The sequence below is a fragment of the Vulpes lagopus genome, chromosome 7, assembly GCF_018345385.1.
Source record: "Vulpes lagopus strain Blue_001 chromosome 7, ASM1834538v1, whole genome shotgun sequence".
NCBI classification, from domain to species: Eukaryota; Metazoa; Chordata; class Mammalia; order Carnivora; family Canidae; genus Vulpes; species Vulpes lagopus.
In genome coordinates, this window is record NC_054830.1 from 88,037,006 (window position 1) to 88,054,300 (window position 17,295).

At 35.8% G+C, this 17,295-nt stretch overlaps 1 pseudogene; it reads left to right on the forward strand.

The window, feature by feature from the left end:
• The first annotated feature begins 7,904 nt into the window (after positions 1-7,904).
• LOC121495205 overlaps positions 7,905-17,295 on the forward strand; it is a 31,448-nt pseudogene continuing 22,057 nt past the window's right edge.

Genomic DNA, 17,295 nt, shown 5'->3' on the forward strand with positions numbered 1-17,295 from the left:
GGACCCACGTGACTTTTGTGCAAGAGATGAGCCTCTTAGTTTCAATGTGATATTTATATTGCACTTTTTTGAAAAGCTAACATTTCCTTCTCTTGAAGGACAACAGAAATTCTCAGAATACTGAAAACAGAGGAAGCACAGCAGGGGTATGTGAGTCGAGATGGGACACTCCCCTTAAACTCTCCATAATAACACGATTTAAAGACTGAAGTTTGAGCAATTTCTGACAGAGGAAGAGTATTTTATGCAATGAAGAAATGAAGAAATATTAGAAAGTGATGCCCAACTCTTAAGACAATGACACAACAGAATGCCAATTGGATCAAGCTGAAACAATTCCCTTAGTGATACCAGCTAAGGATTTTCACCATTTTTTTTTTCCAGTGCGGCAGAATTGACACTTGCAGCAGAGCATCCAGTTTTCCTTAATAATAGAATATTAGCTGGGCACAGTCAACTGATTAGATTATACTTCCCAGCCTTCTTAGAAGTTTTATGTGACCATCTGACTGAAGTCTGGTTAGTGGAAGGCAAGGAACACCTGGGTGGCTCAGTCGGTTGAGGAAATGACTCTTGATTTCAGTTCAGGTTATGATGTTAGGGCTGTGAGATTGAGTCCCACGTGGGGCTCCCCACTCAGCAGGGAGTCTGCTTAAGATTCTCTCTCTCCCTTTCCCTTTGCCCTAGCCCACCCCCTCCCTCTGCTTTCTCTCTATATATAAAATTTAAAAAAAAATCTTAAAAAAAAGAAAGTCTGGCCAGTGTTCTGTTGTTGTTGTTGTTTTTTAAAGATTTAATTTATTTATTCATCAGAGACAGAGAGAGACAGAAAGAGAGAGAGAGGCAGAGACACAGGCAGAGAGAGAAGCAGGCTCCCTGCAGGGAGCATGATGTGGGACTCGATCCTAGGACCCTGGGATCACAACCTGAGTCAAAGGCAGACACTCAACCACTGAGCCACCCAGGCGTCCCTGGTCAGTGGATTTTTATTGGAAATGATATGTGCAAGTTTCCCGTTGTGCTTGAAAAGGAAGGGGATCGACTTTGCTTCCCAGACTAGAATGAATGTGTGATAATGGGAGCTGGTGTAGCCGTGTTGGACCTCAAGGTGAAGCTAGATGTTAAGAATGGCAGAGCAACAGGATAGAAGTCCACCCATCTATCTTTTGTGTGAGGGAGAACTAAACTTCCGTCTTCTTTCAGCCAGTATCATTTTTGCGCTAATAAGTTAATTAAAGCAGTTCCTAACTAAAATAGAAATTAACGTAAAAACTATATTGTATTCAATTTGTAGTTTGTTACATATTACTTTTCTAAAACTAACAATGGTAATCATGCATATTGTTCTCTCTCCAGAGTATTATTTCATTCTTTCTCTTTCTTTTTGATGTTTTTATAAATGTTAGAGTAATAGGACCTTCTATGTATTGTTATAGATCATTATTTAGATTGAGTGAACCTCCAAATGGAAAAGAAATTAGAGTAAGCATGCTCAAATGGCAATAGTAGTGAAAATCTGGTGCCTATGCGAGCATATCAGCTTCCCGTGCTCCATAGAGCATGGGGTATTACCAAGGCCTGTTTTATTTAAGTGATCTAAATTCAGTATTTTCAAGAATTTCTTCATTAAATTAAATCCTTGCAGTGTTATGCCCACAGTTTAAATTTTAGTGACATTTTTTGAATTTTATTTCCTTATATTTAAAATAAAGATAATATCTTCAAAGTTCCCTTAAGCTCTGCATGGTCCATACTTAGTACTCCAGCAATGTTAGCCTCTTGTTTTATTGTTTTTGTTTTAAAGATTTTATCTATTTATTCATGAGAGACACAGACAGAGAGAGGCAGAGACATAGGCAGAGGGAGAGGAAGGCTTCCTGTAGGGAACCCAATGCAGGATGCAGGACTTGATCCCAGGACTCCTGGGATCATGCCGTGAGCCAAAGGTAGATGCTCAACCACTGAGCCACCCAAGCACCACTGTTAGCATCTTGTTATGTGCATACAAATATTCAGCACCCAATGGTAATACCAAAAACCCCCAAAACCCAAAAACCAAAACAAGACCTAAAACAAAAAACCCCAAAAGGTTAGCAATTTTTTTTCTATTACAGAATAGAGTCAGTTTACAGGAAAAGAATGCCAGGGAGGAAGAAATGTTGGCTGCCAAGGCACAAATACAAGAGCTTCTACACTTTGGTACTAGAACCTTGAACCAGGCATCCTTACCACAATAGGCGTTAATTTAGACTGCCAGTACCATGAAAGGAAAGTAGGCACATTGTGGAAAAACTTTCCCATTTAACCTGCATCTATTTTGGATGTGTTAGTTAGAGCTGAAAAGAGTAAGTACTTAAGATGAGAATCTATTGATTTAAGCAGTACCATTCTCATATGTTCTTTTTCTTCCTACTGCTTTCTCATTATTCTTGCCTTTTTATTTGCTCTTCAGACCTCTGTTACTTAATGAGCTCACATCTTCATTGAATTCTCCACCAGGATGCCTATTTCCTGATCCAGGAAAGTTCATTAACATGTACAAATAATAGAGACTCGAGGTAGAAATGTCCATAGCAATGGATTGGCTCCTTGTCACATTTCACAGTCTTTTCTGTTCCTGACCTTTGTACTTCTTTTTGTGTTTAGAGAATGTTCGAGAAGTAGTCTGGAAAGCAAAAAAAGGAAGAAAGAGCTAGAAGGTATTGTGTGAAGGTGTAGTGTCCATCTGAATTTAAGAATGGAATTAAAATTGCAATTAATTAAAGTTGCAATTAATTAAAGTTGAAAATCTTAGTATGTCTAACATTTTTTAAAAGTATGCTTCCCATATTTTGATATTTCAAGTATTAGCACAATTTAAAAAAAATTTCAGAGCTGGCATGTAGTCGTCAACCTTTTTTTTCTTTCCAGGAATGACTATAAGAACTGTGATGAGGATCACAATAAAACTTGCTCATCTGGAGGCACAGAAATTTCAGATTAGTTATAGCAGAGAGGAGAGAATATTAGCATATTACCAACCCAAAGTAATATGCCTAACCAAAAAAATGAGAAAAAGATATAATCATAGCATAATAAAGAACAGTCTTTAGAGTTGAGTAAATTCTTTTTAAAGATTTTCATTTATTTATTTATTTGAGAGAGAGAGAGAGAGAGAGGAGAGGGAGAGGGAGCACAAGCAAGGGGAGGGGCAGAAGGAGAAGTAGGCTCCCCATTGAGCAGGGAGCCCCATGTGGGACTTGATCCCAGGATTCCGGGATCATGACCTGAGCCGAAGGCAGACACTTAACTGACTGAGCCACCCAGGCGCCCCAAGTTAAATATATTTATCTCTCTAAAAACTCCATATGTGAGTCTCATTTATTTAAAAATTTTAACCGAAGGTTAAATTAACCATTTCCATTAACCTATAACCAGATTATGAACAAGCATCATGGATTGAAGGTGTAAATCACTCCTATTGAGACTTATCTGAGCCTGCTTTTTTTGGAACTGTTTGCCCAATTACCCAGATTTACATTCTTTCTGAGGCCCCTCACTTCTTCTTGGCCTGATCTTCAATTGTTGGCACATTTTGCCTTCTTACTTTCCAAGCTCCTTCTCTGTCCTTGGGATGCTAATAGCGATGTTGAGCACCATCACGCTGTAGTTCAAGTGATCCATCAGTTTAACCTTGCATCTCCCAAGAACCTTTCCTGAGATACAGCCCCACTGAGCGAGGGTTTAAAGTTAGTTTTTACAAATCACTGTGATCGGTTACTTGCTAAGGTAGGGGAACCTTGACAGCCGTGACGGAATGCTTCTGTGGATAAAATGCAGTGGGGGAAATGGCTGAAGCCATCCTTTTAAATGGAATCAATGTTTGTCAGCAGCTTCACCATCTTGTACCAACATTACAAGGTAGCTAGAACTCAGATAGTTTATGATAAATACCTCTCCCGGGACCTTCTCCTTCTGCAAATATTTTAAAGTAACATTAAGAAGAATAATCTCAATGAACATTATTACTCAATAATAGAAATGTCATTTTGAAACTCTTTTTAGGTTTATCCCAAATAGTTAGCTGAAATTCCTTTTAGAGAGCTATAACAAACAAAATGTATGAAAATAGTTTTTGTAATTTTCTTGCTAAAGAAATGTTAAGTGTATAACTATGACATGATGTCTATGCATTTTATTTGCCATGCATCGTTTTTTTTTAACCAAGTGGCATTGCACTATACTCTCTTTTCTTATTCCTTTTTTGATATTAATCATTTGAGTACTGTAAAACCAGACTATCAAGGGCTTTGCTACTTTCCATTATAAGAATTCTAATAATTAAAACAGAAAAACAATTATGGTCATGGCAGGCAAACACATCAAGACAAATCTCGGGATGAATTCCAGAAACATTAGGGGACACTTGCATTGTTGCACTTGGAAACTTTATTTAGAGGAAAATTAATTCAGAAATTAGCCCTCCTTCAATCTTCCCCTTAAAAGTTAAAAAAGTAACAAAAATGATGGCTTGGGTAATCCCAGACAGAATTTCCTTCTTGTGACTGACTTAGAAATTTCTCATACCCTTGCTTGCTGTTTCACATCTAATAGCTAGGAAGTAATTAATTATAGTCATTTCAAAGAAAATGCTTCAAACATTATTCTTTCCTAACTTTTGGCTTACAAAATTGAAGTAGCAATAGCAACAAAGGTATTATTTAAAAAGAAGGAGATACAATTTAAAAGGTTTTATTAATTTAGTTACTAGTTATTTATTGAGTGACTCATATGCTATTCTCATGGTTACTGGAGAGATAGATACATCTAACATACTATCACTCCCCTCAATGAGCATGGACTATTTTAGAGTTAATGATATTTTCCTTTATTACTCAATTGATTCATATTTATGGATTACCCACATTCTTCTAGATTTTATTTATTTACTATTATCATTTTTAAAAGATTTTATTTATTTATTTGAGAGAGGGAATGAATGAGAGAGAGAGCATGAGCTGGGGGAGGAGCAGAGGGAGAGGAAGAAGCAGACTCCCCTGTAAGCAGGGAGCCCTATGTGGGGGCTCTATCTCAGGACCCCGAGGTCATGACCTGAGCTGAATGCAGATACTTAACCAACTGAGCTACCTTGGTGCCCCAACATTCTTCTAGATTTCATAGGAGTGACTTAGCTTGGGTCACTTGAAAGCAGAGCTTGAAACAAAGGCTAATACAGGTAGTTTATTTGGGGATTACTCTTACAGATCAAGAGAGGATGGAATAGAGAAGAGAAGAATATAAGGAGGGTTACTGCTGTAGGCAATCACTAAGATATCCAATGGAAGGGAGGAAAGAGATGGGGCATTTATAATCCAGTACTGAAGACATAAAACTTCAGTACGCTAAAACTGCAGTGAAGAATATGGGCAGCCATATGACTGAGGAAACAACTGTTCCATGTAAGCCAGTAGTTCTCAACTGGGTTGATTTGCACCCCCTACAGGTGATATTTGACAATATCTAGAGATAGTTTTAATCAAGATGGGAGGGGGAGGGGGTCGAGGAGGGAGGGGAGAGGAATGGGGTGAGAGGGTACATTACTGGCATCTAGTGGGTAGAGGTCAGTGATACTGCTAAACATCCAACAATGCACAAGACCACTGCCCTAATATAAAGAAACATCTAGCACAAAATGCCAATTATGTTGTTGTTGAGAGACCCACTCAAACATTTGATATGCCCATGTCACTTGGGAATCTAGTTAAAATGTAGACTGTCTTCAGTAGGTCCAGGGTGGATCCTGACCTGCTTTTTCTAACCAGCTCCTAGATGGTGCTGATGTTACTGGTCTATGGACCATAGATTAACAGTACTACAGACAGTAAGTATGGTGAAAGATTAGAAAAGTGAGAGACAAATGATAAGTAGAGCACCTTTCTAAGGGAAAAGTCCTAGACAAGGTGACATTCAGGGTGGCTGAGATTTGGTGGATAGGGTAGTAAGGAAAAAAAAAGCAAGAGCAACATGAGTGAAGAAGTCAAGTTGACAATTTTTAGCATAAAATAAGTATGCCTTAGGAATATAGAGAAAGGAAAGAGAAGAGGGTAAAAAAGTACCTGGGTGGGAAGGCTTGTTTCATCCTTAATATTGCTCTGTGGCTGCGCAAATTACACATCCTTGCGGGCTTCCTGTTTCCTCACTTTAAAAAGAATACTTCAGAGTATTGTGTTAGATATTGAAACTGAAAGTGAAATCATGTATGTCAGTTTTGTACTTTCCAGATGTAAATTTCTATTACCAGCCTGCCCAGATTTGATTCTTACCTGCACTTCTTATTCTGTGACCTAGAACAATGCTTTTCTGGTTTTTACAATTTTGTCAAACAGGAGTTCAGTAAAAAATCAGTTTCTATATGGGATGGTATTTTACAAACTACTGCTCATAGATAGTTAGCATTTATTCATTTCGTATTATGTGTCACTGTTACAAGTACTTTACATGTATGACATTTTAAAGTTTCCATTAGTTACTGGATGCAGGTAATTACTGTGATCCCCCTTTTACAGACAAGAAACCAAGGTTATATAACTTACCCAATGGCAAATAGTCAGTAAATGGCACAGCAATGGTTTGGACTCAAGCCTTCTATCACAGTGTGTTTTTAGCAACTATGTTACTGGGGTTTTCTCAAACATCGGTATTCTAGCTTCTGTTTCCTACAAAAATTTTGCTGTGTGAACTGGCTTGCTCGAGAAGCTTCAGCATTTGCATAGTTTCAGACTAGAGAGGATTCAGCAAAGGAACTTTTGTTGGATCTTTGAAGTTTTTCCACCTATGGGGGAGAGACATCTCCCTGGACTCTTCTAGATTGATTGCTCTTTATTTGTATTTTTCACAATATTAAGAGTCCACGGAAGTACTAGTAGGTATGTACAACCTCACCTCAATCTTTCCGAATGTCTAATGTACACCATATATTTACCCTGTAATAATATAGCACCAGACTGCAAAAATATCAAGATTGCATGTTTTTGAATGGAATTATAGAATAGGCTCTGAATATATATCCCATTACTATTAATATAATAATAATAAATATATAATATTAATATAATATTAATATATTATAATAATAAATAATATAATAATAATAATAATTCTTGTAGAAAGTTTGGGAATCATTGGCCTATAATATTGTCCATGTCTGTCATGATTAGGTCAAACCCAAACACATATATAATGTTTTGCTCTATGAAAATCTGTATTTTCAATAAACAGAATCTCTAGTTTCCCTGCCTCTTAAGGACATTTTTGGTTCATCTGAGAAAAACCATCTAAGCTAACAACCTCTTTTAACTCAGGCCATTTTGAACTCTGTCACACACTCCTTGTGTCTCCATCTTTACTCCCCAGGAAATGAGGAGTGTGTAGTTTTTTTTTTTTGTTGTTGTTGTTGTTTTTTATTTGTTTATTTTTTTGCAAGCAAGTTTATTTATTTATTTATTTTTGTGCTTGGGCAGAAGATGACATTGCTTATTTCCCATTTTTAATATTCTCTGAGGGGGATGTGGGTGGGAGAAGAGCATACCCAGGATTTTTTTGTTGTTGTTGTTTAAATGAACGTGTCATAAAATTCTGTTGTGACAGATTTTAAACAAGTCCCTGTAACTGGGTGAAATGAAGTGACAACAAGGGAAGACTGGACAGGAACACATCAGCCCGGTGAATTTCTTTGTATCTGTTGCCTTTGTCTTTCCCACTGAGTTGAAATATTTCTCCCATGGAGCCTGTGATGCTTGCCGAATGGAAGGTCTCTGGCACTCCAAAGCAATATCCCCCAACAGCCTCCAGTCCCTAAAGAAGCGGCAATTACAACCCCTCTTTCCTGGGAGGTGTCAGTCGTGAAGGCAAAGGAGCCTTTGGAGATGGGTTGGAGTGTGTCAGTCATTCAAAGAGTAAACTCTGGCATTGAACAAATGGTGCGTTCCTGCATGCAGTGCCAGCAGGCAGCTTCCGGCTACAAACTCTTTTGCAGGGATAAAAGTCTTCCTAGTGGAGCTCTAGCAATTCTAAATATTTCATGCCTGTGCTCGAACAAAAAGTTGCCATGGGAAGGCTGGCTTGAAGATGTATTACTGGCTTGGTATTTTCCAAATTAAAGTCTCTCATTAGCTTGTCCTTCACTGCCCCCTTCTCACCCGAGTCCACTCCAACTGCAAGCATTCTTCAGAAATTACGGTTCCTGTCTTAGGTATCTCCTCTATTGAAATTTCTCAGCTCTGCCTTCTGAGTCCTGCTAAAGATCTATCACACCTAATAGGGGAGGAAGCAGAAGCTACTATATCTTATGAAGTGTTCAGAAGTATTTGTGGAAATCAAGTTGTATTTGTGATCTATTGTGTAACTACCCCAAAACTAAATGGCCTAGAAATTGTGAATATTTATTATCTCTCACACTTTCCGTGGGTCAGGTTTTCAGATAGCGCTCACAAGGGATACCTTTGTTCTGAATGTCTAGCCTCAGGAGGAATACTGGAAGACTAAAGCCTGGAATCAACTAAAGGCTCATTTACTCATGTGTGTAGAGTTGATGCTGGCTTTTGGCCAAGAAGTTGGCTAGGCTGAACACATGGCTTCAGCTTCCTCCCAGCAAGTGACTGGATTTCAAGGGCAAGTGTCTCAAGAGAGACACTGATTTTTATGACCTATGGAAGCCATACAGGGTCACTTCTGACACATCTTAGTGGTTAATGCAGTTACAAAGTCTGCCCACGTTCAAAGGAACCTTGACATGAAGAGAGGTCAATAGCCCATTGTGAGAAGAACCTCACATTATTGGTGAGCTCTTCATTACAAAATACAATCTGTTTCTCAAGTGCATTTGAGAAAAGTTAAACTAATTGGTACTTTGGGAGTATTGTCTGTGCTTCCTAGTTTGTTTGGTCACATAAATCATAAACTGATGGAAACTGCTCACTTGTTATAATTTATCATATCTACATAATGATTTGTAATATGTCAGTTACTTTTATACTTAGTATTTTAAGTTTCATTTGAACTTGGTAAGTCAAGAATATTTACCTACACATTACAAATAAGGAAGTATAAATATCTTAAAATCACCCAGGTTTTTAATAGCAGATTTGGGAGCAAAATCCAGCTTCTCTAACTCCCTGGACCATTGTTCTTTTCATCAGAATTTGTAACATCTACAATTTGTAACATCCTCAACAAGTGAACATTTGTTGAGTACTTTCCTTGATGGAGGCACAGTGGTAGATACTGAGTGAATCAAGATGGATATGACATAGTCTCTCACTTCAGAGAACATGTAGTCACAGGGAGAAGGTAAACACACAAACACATGCATTCAAAAGAGCAGGACAAGTATAGAGGTGCAAGTAGGCAAAGGTGTTGTTTGAGTACCACTTAATTTCATTTTGGGATTCAGGGGTGACTTTCAGGGGGATAAAATATTTAAGCTTAAATTTCATTTCTCTCAGTTCACTAAACTAGACAGCTATGGGGCAAGGCACATTGGGTACTTAAATTTCAATAAATATACTTTAAGATAATATGTGTCTAACATGATCTATATGGTAAGGCAATTGCCTTTTCCTTTTGTCCTTCAAAAATTTATATATCTGTAATGTCTTGATTGTGGGTATGTCTTACTTGTCTTGCTACTTTGAGTAGTATCTTAAAATATTGCAGTTTCTAAGTGGTTTTTGCTAGTATATAAGACTCTCAGTGTTTTTCTTGCACAAATCTTTTATACAATATTCCTGCTGAGCTTTTTCTACCTTCTTGGGTAGGATGCTTAGCTTATTGATTTTCAGCTTTCCTCTTTTCTTAATGTATGCATTTAAATGCTATGTATTTACCTTTCATTATTGCTTTAGTTACATCCCACAAGTCAGATATTTAGTGATTTTATTTTTACATAGTTCTGTATATTATAATTTCCATTCTGAACTCTTCCTGAAAACAATGTATTTTGAAGAAGAATTTCTTTAATGCCACACACACAAATTATAATATTGGTTCTGTTTCTTTGGAGAACTTTGAGAGAATATTTGGTAATAATTTTTATTATTTTTCTATAATACTGGATTCAATTTCCTAATATTTTAGTGACAATTTTTATGTTTATGTTAGGTTTTGGTATCAGGGTTATACTGGTCTCATAAAATGAGTTGAGGAGTGTTCCCTCCTTCTGTATTACCTGGAAAGATTAGTATAAGGGTTGTAGTTCTTGAAATATTTGACAGGACTCACAACTAAATCCACCTGAACATGGAGGTTCTTTTGCAGAAAATTTTTAATTACATAGTCTTTTTTTTAAAACAGTATAATGGCTCTTCGGATTGTTTATTATTTTTGACTCTGTCTTGGTAAATTTAATTTTTTTAAGGAAATGTTTCCATTTTATCTAATTTCTTCTATAGACTGTCATAAAGTTATATTATTCCCTTATTTTCCATTTAATTTCTGTAGGGTCTGCATTTCTAATCTGCAATTCATTCTTCATATTGATAATTCATGTGTTTTCTTTTTTTCTCTTGATCAGTGTTTCTTGAGGTTTATCAATTTAATTAATCTTTTTTTGAGAGCCAACTAGTATGATTCTGTTATTATCTTTATTATTTCCTTTTTTATACTTTCTTTTTGTCAAAATTTCATTTTTTCCTTCTTGAGCTAGACATTTTAATACTTAACCTTTTCTCTTTTCTAATAAGCATTTAAAGGCAAAAATTAAGTGAAATAGGTGAAGGGGATTAAAAGTACACTTACATGAAGAGAACTGAGTAATGTATAGAATTGTTGCATCACTGTGTTGTATAGCAGAAACTAATATAATACTAAATATTCGCTACGCTGGAATTAAAATAGAAAAAAAGCAAAAGTTTTCCTGTAAGGGCTTTCACTGCATTCCCCAAATTTTGATATATTATGTTTCCATTATGATTCATGTTTAAATATTTTCTAATTTCCTTTGTAATTTCTTCTTTGACCTGTGAGTATTTAGAAGGGTATTGCTTGATTTCTAAGTATTTGGGGATTGTCTAGATATTTTATGTTTTTATTTTTATTTATAATGTAACTAATGTGATTAGAGAATATAATCTAGATGATTTTAATTCTTTGGAAGTTTTTTGAGATTTGTTCTATGACTCCAAATATGGTCTTGGTGAACATTTTTGTTTGCCTTAAAGTAATATGCGGTTGACCTTTGAACAAACAGCGTTAGGGGTACTAACAGCCTCAACCCTGAAAACTTAGGTATAACTTTTGACTCCCCAAAAACTTAACTACTAATAGCCTGTTGTTGACTGGAAGCCTTACCAATAAGATAAACAGATGATTAAGCCATGTTTTGTATATGTATTATATACCACGTTCTTACAAGAAGGTAAGCTAGAGAAAAGAAAATTTTATTAAGAAAATCATAAGGATAGGGATGCCTGGGAGATTCAGCAGTTAAGTGTCTGCCTTTGGCTCAGGATGTGATCCCGGGGTGTGGGATCGAGTCCCACATCAGGCTCCGTGTGGGGAGCCTGCTTCTCCCTCTTCCTGTGTCTCTGCCTCTCTCTCTGTGTTTCTCATGTATAAATAAATCAAATCTTAAAAAAAAAGAAAATCATAAGTTATAGTATGATACTGTATTGAACAAAATTCCAAATATAGGTTGATCCACACAATCCAAACCTGTGTTGTTCAAGGGTCAGAAGTATATTCTTCAGTGTTTTGGGTGTAATGTTTTATAAATCTCAATTATATCTAGTTGGCTGAAAGTATTTAGATATTTCATATTGTTTTGATTTTTGTCCATTTGTTTTTTAAATTACTAAAAGCAGGATGTTAAAATCTCTAACTATAATTGTGGGTTTCTCTGTTTTTTTCTTTCCCTTTAATTCTGTTGTTTTTCCTAGTCTAATTCCCTGTTACCATTTTGCTATTGTATAATATAGGCTGCTGGGTGAATTTTATTGCTACCACCACCCCTACACCACTTAATCTGTTTTGTTATGAAATTATTACATATCAAGGTACTGATTCCTCTATGAACCCAAGTGGGCTAAGTGCTTTTTCAATCCCAAACTTGCAGTGATATAAGGTTTATTTTATGCTCATGTCACAATCCAGTGTATGTTGCTAAGAAAAGGGTTCTTACCTACACAGTCATTCAGGACATTAGCTTTTTCTTTGAGTACCTTCTCACTACTTCATTACATGAGAGTCACCAGGGATTTCTTGAATCTGGCTAATAAAAGAGGGGGAAAAAAAAAGAGGGAAAAGAATGAGTAATATTGTAGACACGCTGTTTTTAGTCTGGCCCTAAAAGGGTGTATTTCCCTTTTTGCCTATATTCTTTTGGAACTCAGTTACCGAGCCATTCTAATTGGAGGAAAAAGCTGAGGAATGTGGACTGGTTGTGTGACCAGGAAGGAGGAAATGCATACCTCTACAACATACTCTAGTTCCACCAAGATCAGCCCAATATTGTGTTTAAGTTATGCAATATAATGTTTTATTTCATTCTAAGTGCTGAAACAAAAATAAAGTTTAATATAGTGGGTTGCATAATATATTGAATTTCTGCTCACATAAAATGTCGTATCTTCCATTACCTTGGTTGAAAATGATTATCCTCATCTCTGTCATTTTATGGCTTTTGCTTTGAAACTTGATAAAAATATTTGCTATGGTCCTTCTAATAGTAAGAAGTTGTGGATTCATCTTTCTCTTTCCCTCTAGGTATGGAACTCCTTGAGGTAAGAGAATTATGTATTATTAATCTTTGTATCCCCACAAGTGCCTAATGCAGGGCTTCTTCACATTTGGTTCACAGGCAAGAATACACGTCTGTTGAACTGAATTGAGAGAAAATTATAATTCAAGGAGCTATCAAGAAGTTTGCAGACTTTCCATTTTTATAATTTGATCTCCTTATTTTACTGTTCTAGAAACTGAGGATCAGAGAAATTATATGCTATACCCATGCTTATAGATCTAGTGAAATATTTTAACTGGAACTAAAACCCAGCTGTTCAGCTTGTAGTTGGTGGTGTTATTTTAATTAACCAATTTGACCATGATTATTGCTTCTCAGTTGAGGTACAACAATTAAAATTACATATTTAAATAAATAAAGCTTTTGTTGAAAATACCTCTGTTAAAAACTATCATTGCATTTTCATTAATGTCATTTATGTGTCTCAAAGTATGTTTCTGTACAGCTTTTTGAAGGTTATTTTCATTTTGGCACACTGGTAGATAGGAAAAATATATGCCAAAAAGGGGCAGCATGATATCATCTTGGAAACAAAGAAGCATAAATTGTGTGCATCAGGCATAAGCTGAAGCTTAATTTTCACACTTGAGAAAAACATATTACATGAATTATTAAAATAATTTCCTTATCTGGTTATGAGAGTTAAAACTGAATCTCATGTTTTTTTTCAAGACAATATATAATGGGCAGAAATTGCTGAAATAAGTTAGCCATTTCACTTTGACTTAATGTGATGGTTAAGTTTATGTTGACTTGACTGGGGCTACAGGGTGCCCATACATTTGATCAAACATTTTTCTGAGTATGTCTGTGAAGGTGTTTCCATGTGAGATTGAAATTTGAAGCAGTGGACTGAGTAAAGCAGATTGACCATCCTAATGTAGATGGTCACCATCTAATCAGTTGAAGGCCTGGATGGAACAAAAAGGCTGATCCTCCTGTAAGTAGGAGGGAATTCCTCCTGCTTGACTATTTTCAGGCTGGGACATAATTTTTTTTCTTGTTTTTGGACTTGAATTGAAACACTGGCTCCTCCTGGGTCTTAAGCCTACTTGGTCTCTGGACCAAATCTATACCATCAGACTTTTATGTTTTCAGGCCTTTGGACTTGGACAGGACTATACCACCAACTCTTCTGGGTCTCCACCTTACCAAATGAAGATCTTGGAACATGTCATCCTCCATAATCACATGGGCCAATTCTATCTTTCTATCTATCATCTATCTATCTATCTATCTATCTATCAATCATCTGTCTATCTCAGAGTTTCAGGGTTCTCCAGAGAAACAGAATCAATAGGATATGTGTGTATCAATTATAATTAATAATTACAGCTTTGAACACTTTGTTGTAAAACATGTTTACCCATCAAACAGTGCTACAAGAGGGGCAAAATGTCTAGGTTTGCTCAGGTAATAAAGAGTTAATTGAAACTTTTTAGATAAATACATATGGAGAAATTATAATTGGGGTGCTTCCAAAAATAGCAATGCTCATGTTTAGAATTCTAAATAAAAATATAATTACTAAGTAATTCCTCTTGATTAGCACCTCTGTTCTCATGATGAGCTAGGATTCTGTGATAATGTTAGAAGAATGATACTTAGTCAAAAGTTCAAGTGATATGCCACAAGTATAAGCAGTACAATCCGGATCTCTTCAATTAAGTATATTTAACAGCAAGTGGAAGCTTATTTTTTTCCCACAGAAATAGAATAAAGGCTTTCCTGATGATAAAACTGATTGTTTTCTTAGCAGTGTATCCAAAACAAAAACCTTACCCTGACCCTGATGTCTAGTGTTTTATTCTTCCATATAACATGTTGAGAAAGTTACTGATAAATAACCCCTTTCCTTAAGAATACTAGATTGTTCTTGTGTATTATAGCAAGGAGTTACACTATTACTCATGAGCAACAAATATTTTCAATATATTAAGAGAAAATTACCATATTCAAGCCATGTTGTTGAGTTTGCATGTGTGTTTTTCCCAACTCCAGGTAACTGTGAGTTGGATTAACACTGACATTATCATTTTAGCATAGATAGACCTGACCATAATGGACAATCTATTGATTAGCCTGAGAGTATGATTGAATTTTTTTTTAAAGACGTGGTCAGCCCTAGGTTTATTGTGTCCTGTTAGAATGAGAAGACTCAGCAAGCTGTTTCGAAGGTCAAGTCTTATTTGATTTCAATACATCTTTACTTCTGACAGATAATGGAATCTTAATAGAAGGGTTTTTTCTTTTCTTCTCTTTTTTCTTTTTCTTCCCTTCCCTTGCCCTCTGTTCCCTTCCCTTCTCTTCTTCACTTAAGTAGGTGCACCATGGGAAATTTACTCCTGTGAAATATGTGCCTTCCAAATTACCAGGTACCTTTAGAGACCCAAATCCTGTTGACTTCTGAGCTTTCCTGAGAATCAAAGACAATGCTATTTCCCTTGTTATTTCTTTCATGTCAAATGTCATTCATGTCAAACAGTTCATGTGTAATTATTTGTAAATAACTTATCACAAATTTGAACAAATAACTATAAGCCTAGAAGTCAAAATAAAATATTCAACCCACATACATTTATTGATCAGCTAATATATGGCCGGAAACAATTTTGGCCCTGGGAATGCTAAGTTGAATAAGACTTATTTCTTGATTTTTAAAAACATGGCACTATGTTTTGTGATTACTGCTTTAAATAATGGTGAAGTAATTTGCTTAGAATAATCCTCCCAGAGATAAGATTTATAAAATCCAGAAATAAGTTATTTGTATGTATATGTGTATATATTTACATATCTTTATTTATATATGCTTATTTATATGTACTGAACAACTTGAAGGCAACAGACAATGACTAACACCAGGCAAAAATAGCAGAGGATATTAGGTTTGAAAGATGAAATGTAACAGGTGAGGCTTGCTATTTTGAAGTTCTTTGCTTGTGTGTATGCTCAAACCTACAGAAGCTTCTAAAGGCAAAAAGCTATTGTCTTGCTGCCTTGAATCAGTGAACAGAGTCTGAGGGAGGAAAATAGCCTTAAAGTTTAGGAGAAATCCTAGAAGGAAAAGATACAAAGTGATTTGGGCCTCAAAACTGCATTGAAAATCTGCTGAAATACTGCTAAACTGTCTAAACTGTGTGGCATCACTGGGGAAAATTCTACAGAACCCAACAAAAGAATAACAATAAGCAAACAAATACAGGGTGTGTAAGTTGAAAGACATATGAAGAAATGTCATATTATGGTCTCTAGTAGGGGACAGAATTTGGAGTTTGAATATAGGCAAGTTATCTGGTTCTAGAAGAAAAAAATGGTCACTCATCACAGTAACATAGCAGTATCTACTTTCTACAACTTATTATCCATAAAACCTAGCATATGAAAAAAATGTGAAGAGACAAAAATGTGACCCCCACTCAGGAAAAAAGCTATAATATAACTTGATTTTTCAATAACCTGAATGATACGATTAGCAGAAAAGGACTTTAAAGCAGCTAGTATAGATATTTTTAAGGACATAAAGGAAGATATATGTGTGATGAATAAAATGATGAAGAATCTCAGCAAAGGAATAAAACCTAAATAAAAAAGATATTCTAGAGCTTACATATACAATTGCAATATACAGTAACTACATATTGAAGATAAAGAAAAATTACATATATTTGAAGATGGATTAATAGAAAGTATCCATGTGAAGAATAGAAAAAGGATTGAGGTAAAATGAACAGAGCCTTAGAGATATGTAAGCAATACTAAGTGGTTTGACATATAGACACTACAGTTCCAGATGGAGAGGGGAAAGAGAATGGGATTAAAAACAAAATAGAATCTAAGTCCTACATTGTAGGTCTGAGTCTACCTTGTCCTTAGTTATATCCCCAGGACCTAGGATACTATAAATATTGTGCAAGTTTAATGATTATTAACACTTTCATGAATAAATACATAGCTTCAGGGACTGAGCAAATGCATTATCTAACTACTTGCTTTAAAAAATCATGGTGAATAGTTAGGTGAACATATAAGGATCTTGGGATGGTGGGTGGGGTCTGGTAATGTCTGATTCTTCAGAATATAAAAGTGGAAATACCGGGTGCTGTGGAGAATGCCTTTGGTTAGTTTCATGGTTCTGAATAATTGACTCCTCTGTTTTTATCCTGATTTTCCAGTGACCAGCTTTATTTTTTCTCTCATGTTCTATTTCTGAGGCCTATGCTGGGTGCCAAAATAGAAGTGTACCATTAATTATTGAGTAGCATTAGCTATCTGGTCAATAGAGTGACATTCAAATTGCACCAGGTTGACACACTTGACACTTGGGTCAAGGACTTACAAAACAAAATGAGTTAAATATGGAGCAGGAACACTGTGTAAGAACAGACCCTGATAGGAAAAAGAGCCAAATATGATGACTCACTTCCTTCACAGTAAAGACCTGAGATCCTTAGATAAATTTCAGGAGTTATTATTTAAGCTCTGGACATTTCAAGGTGCGTGTATGTGAGCCCTAGAAA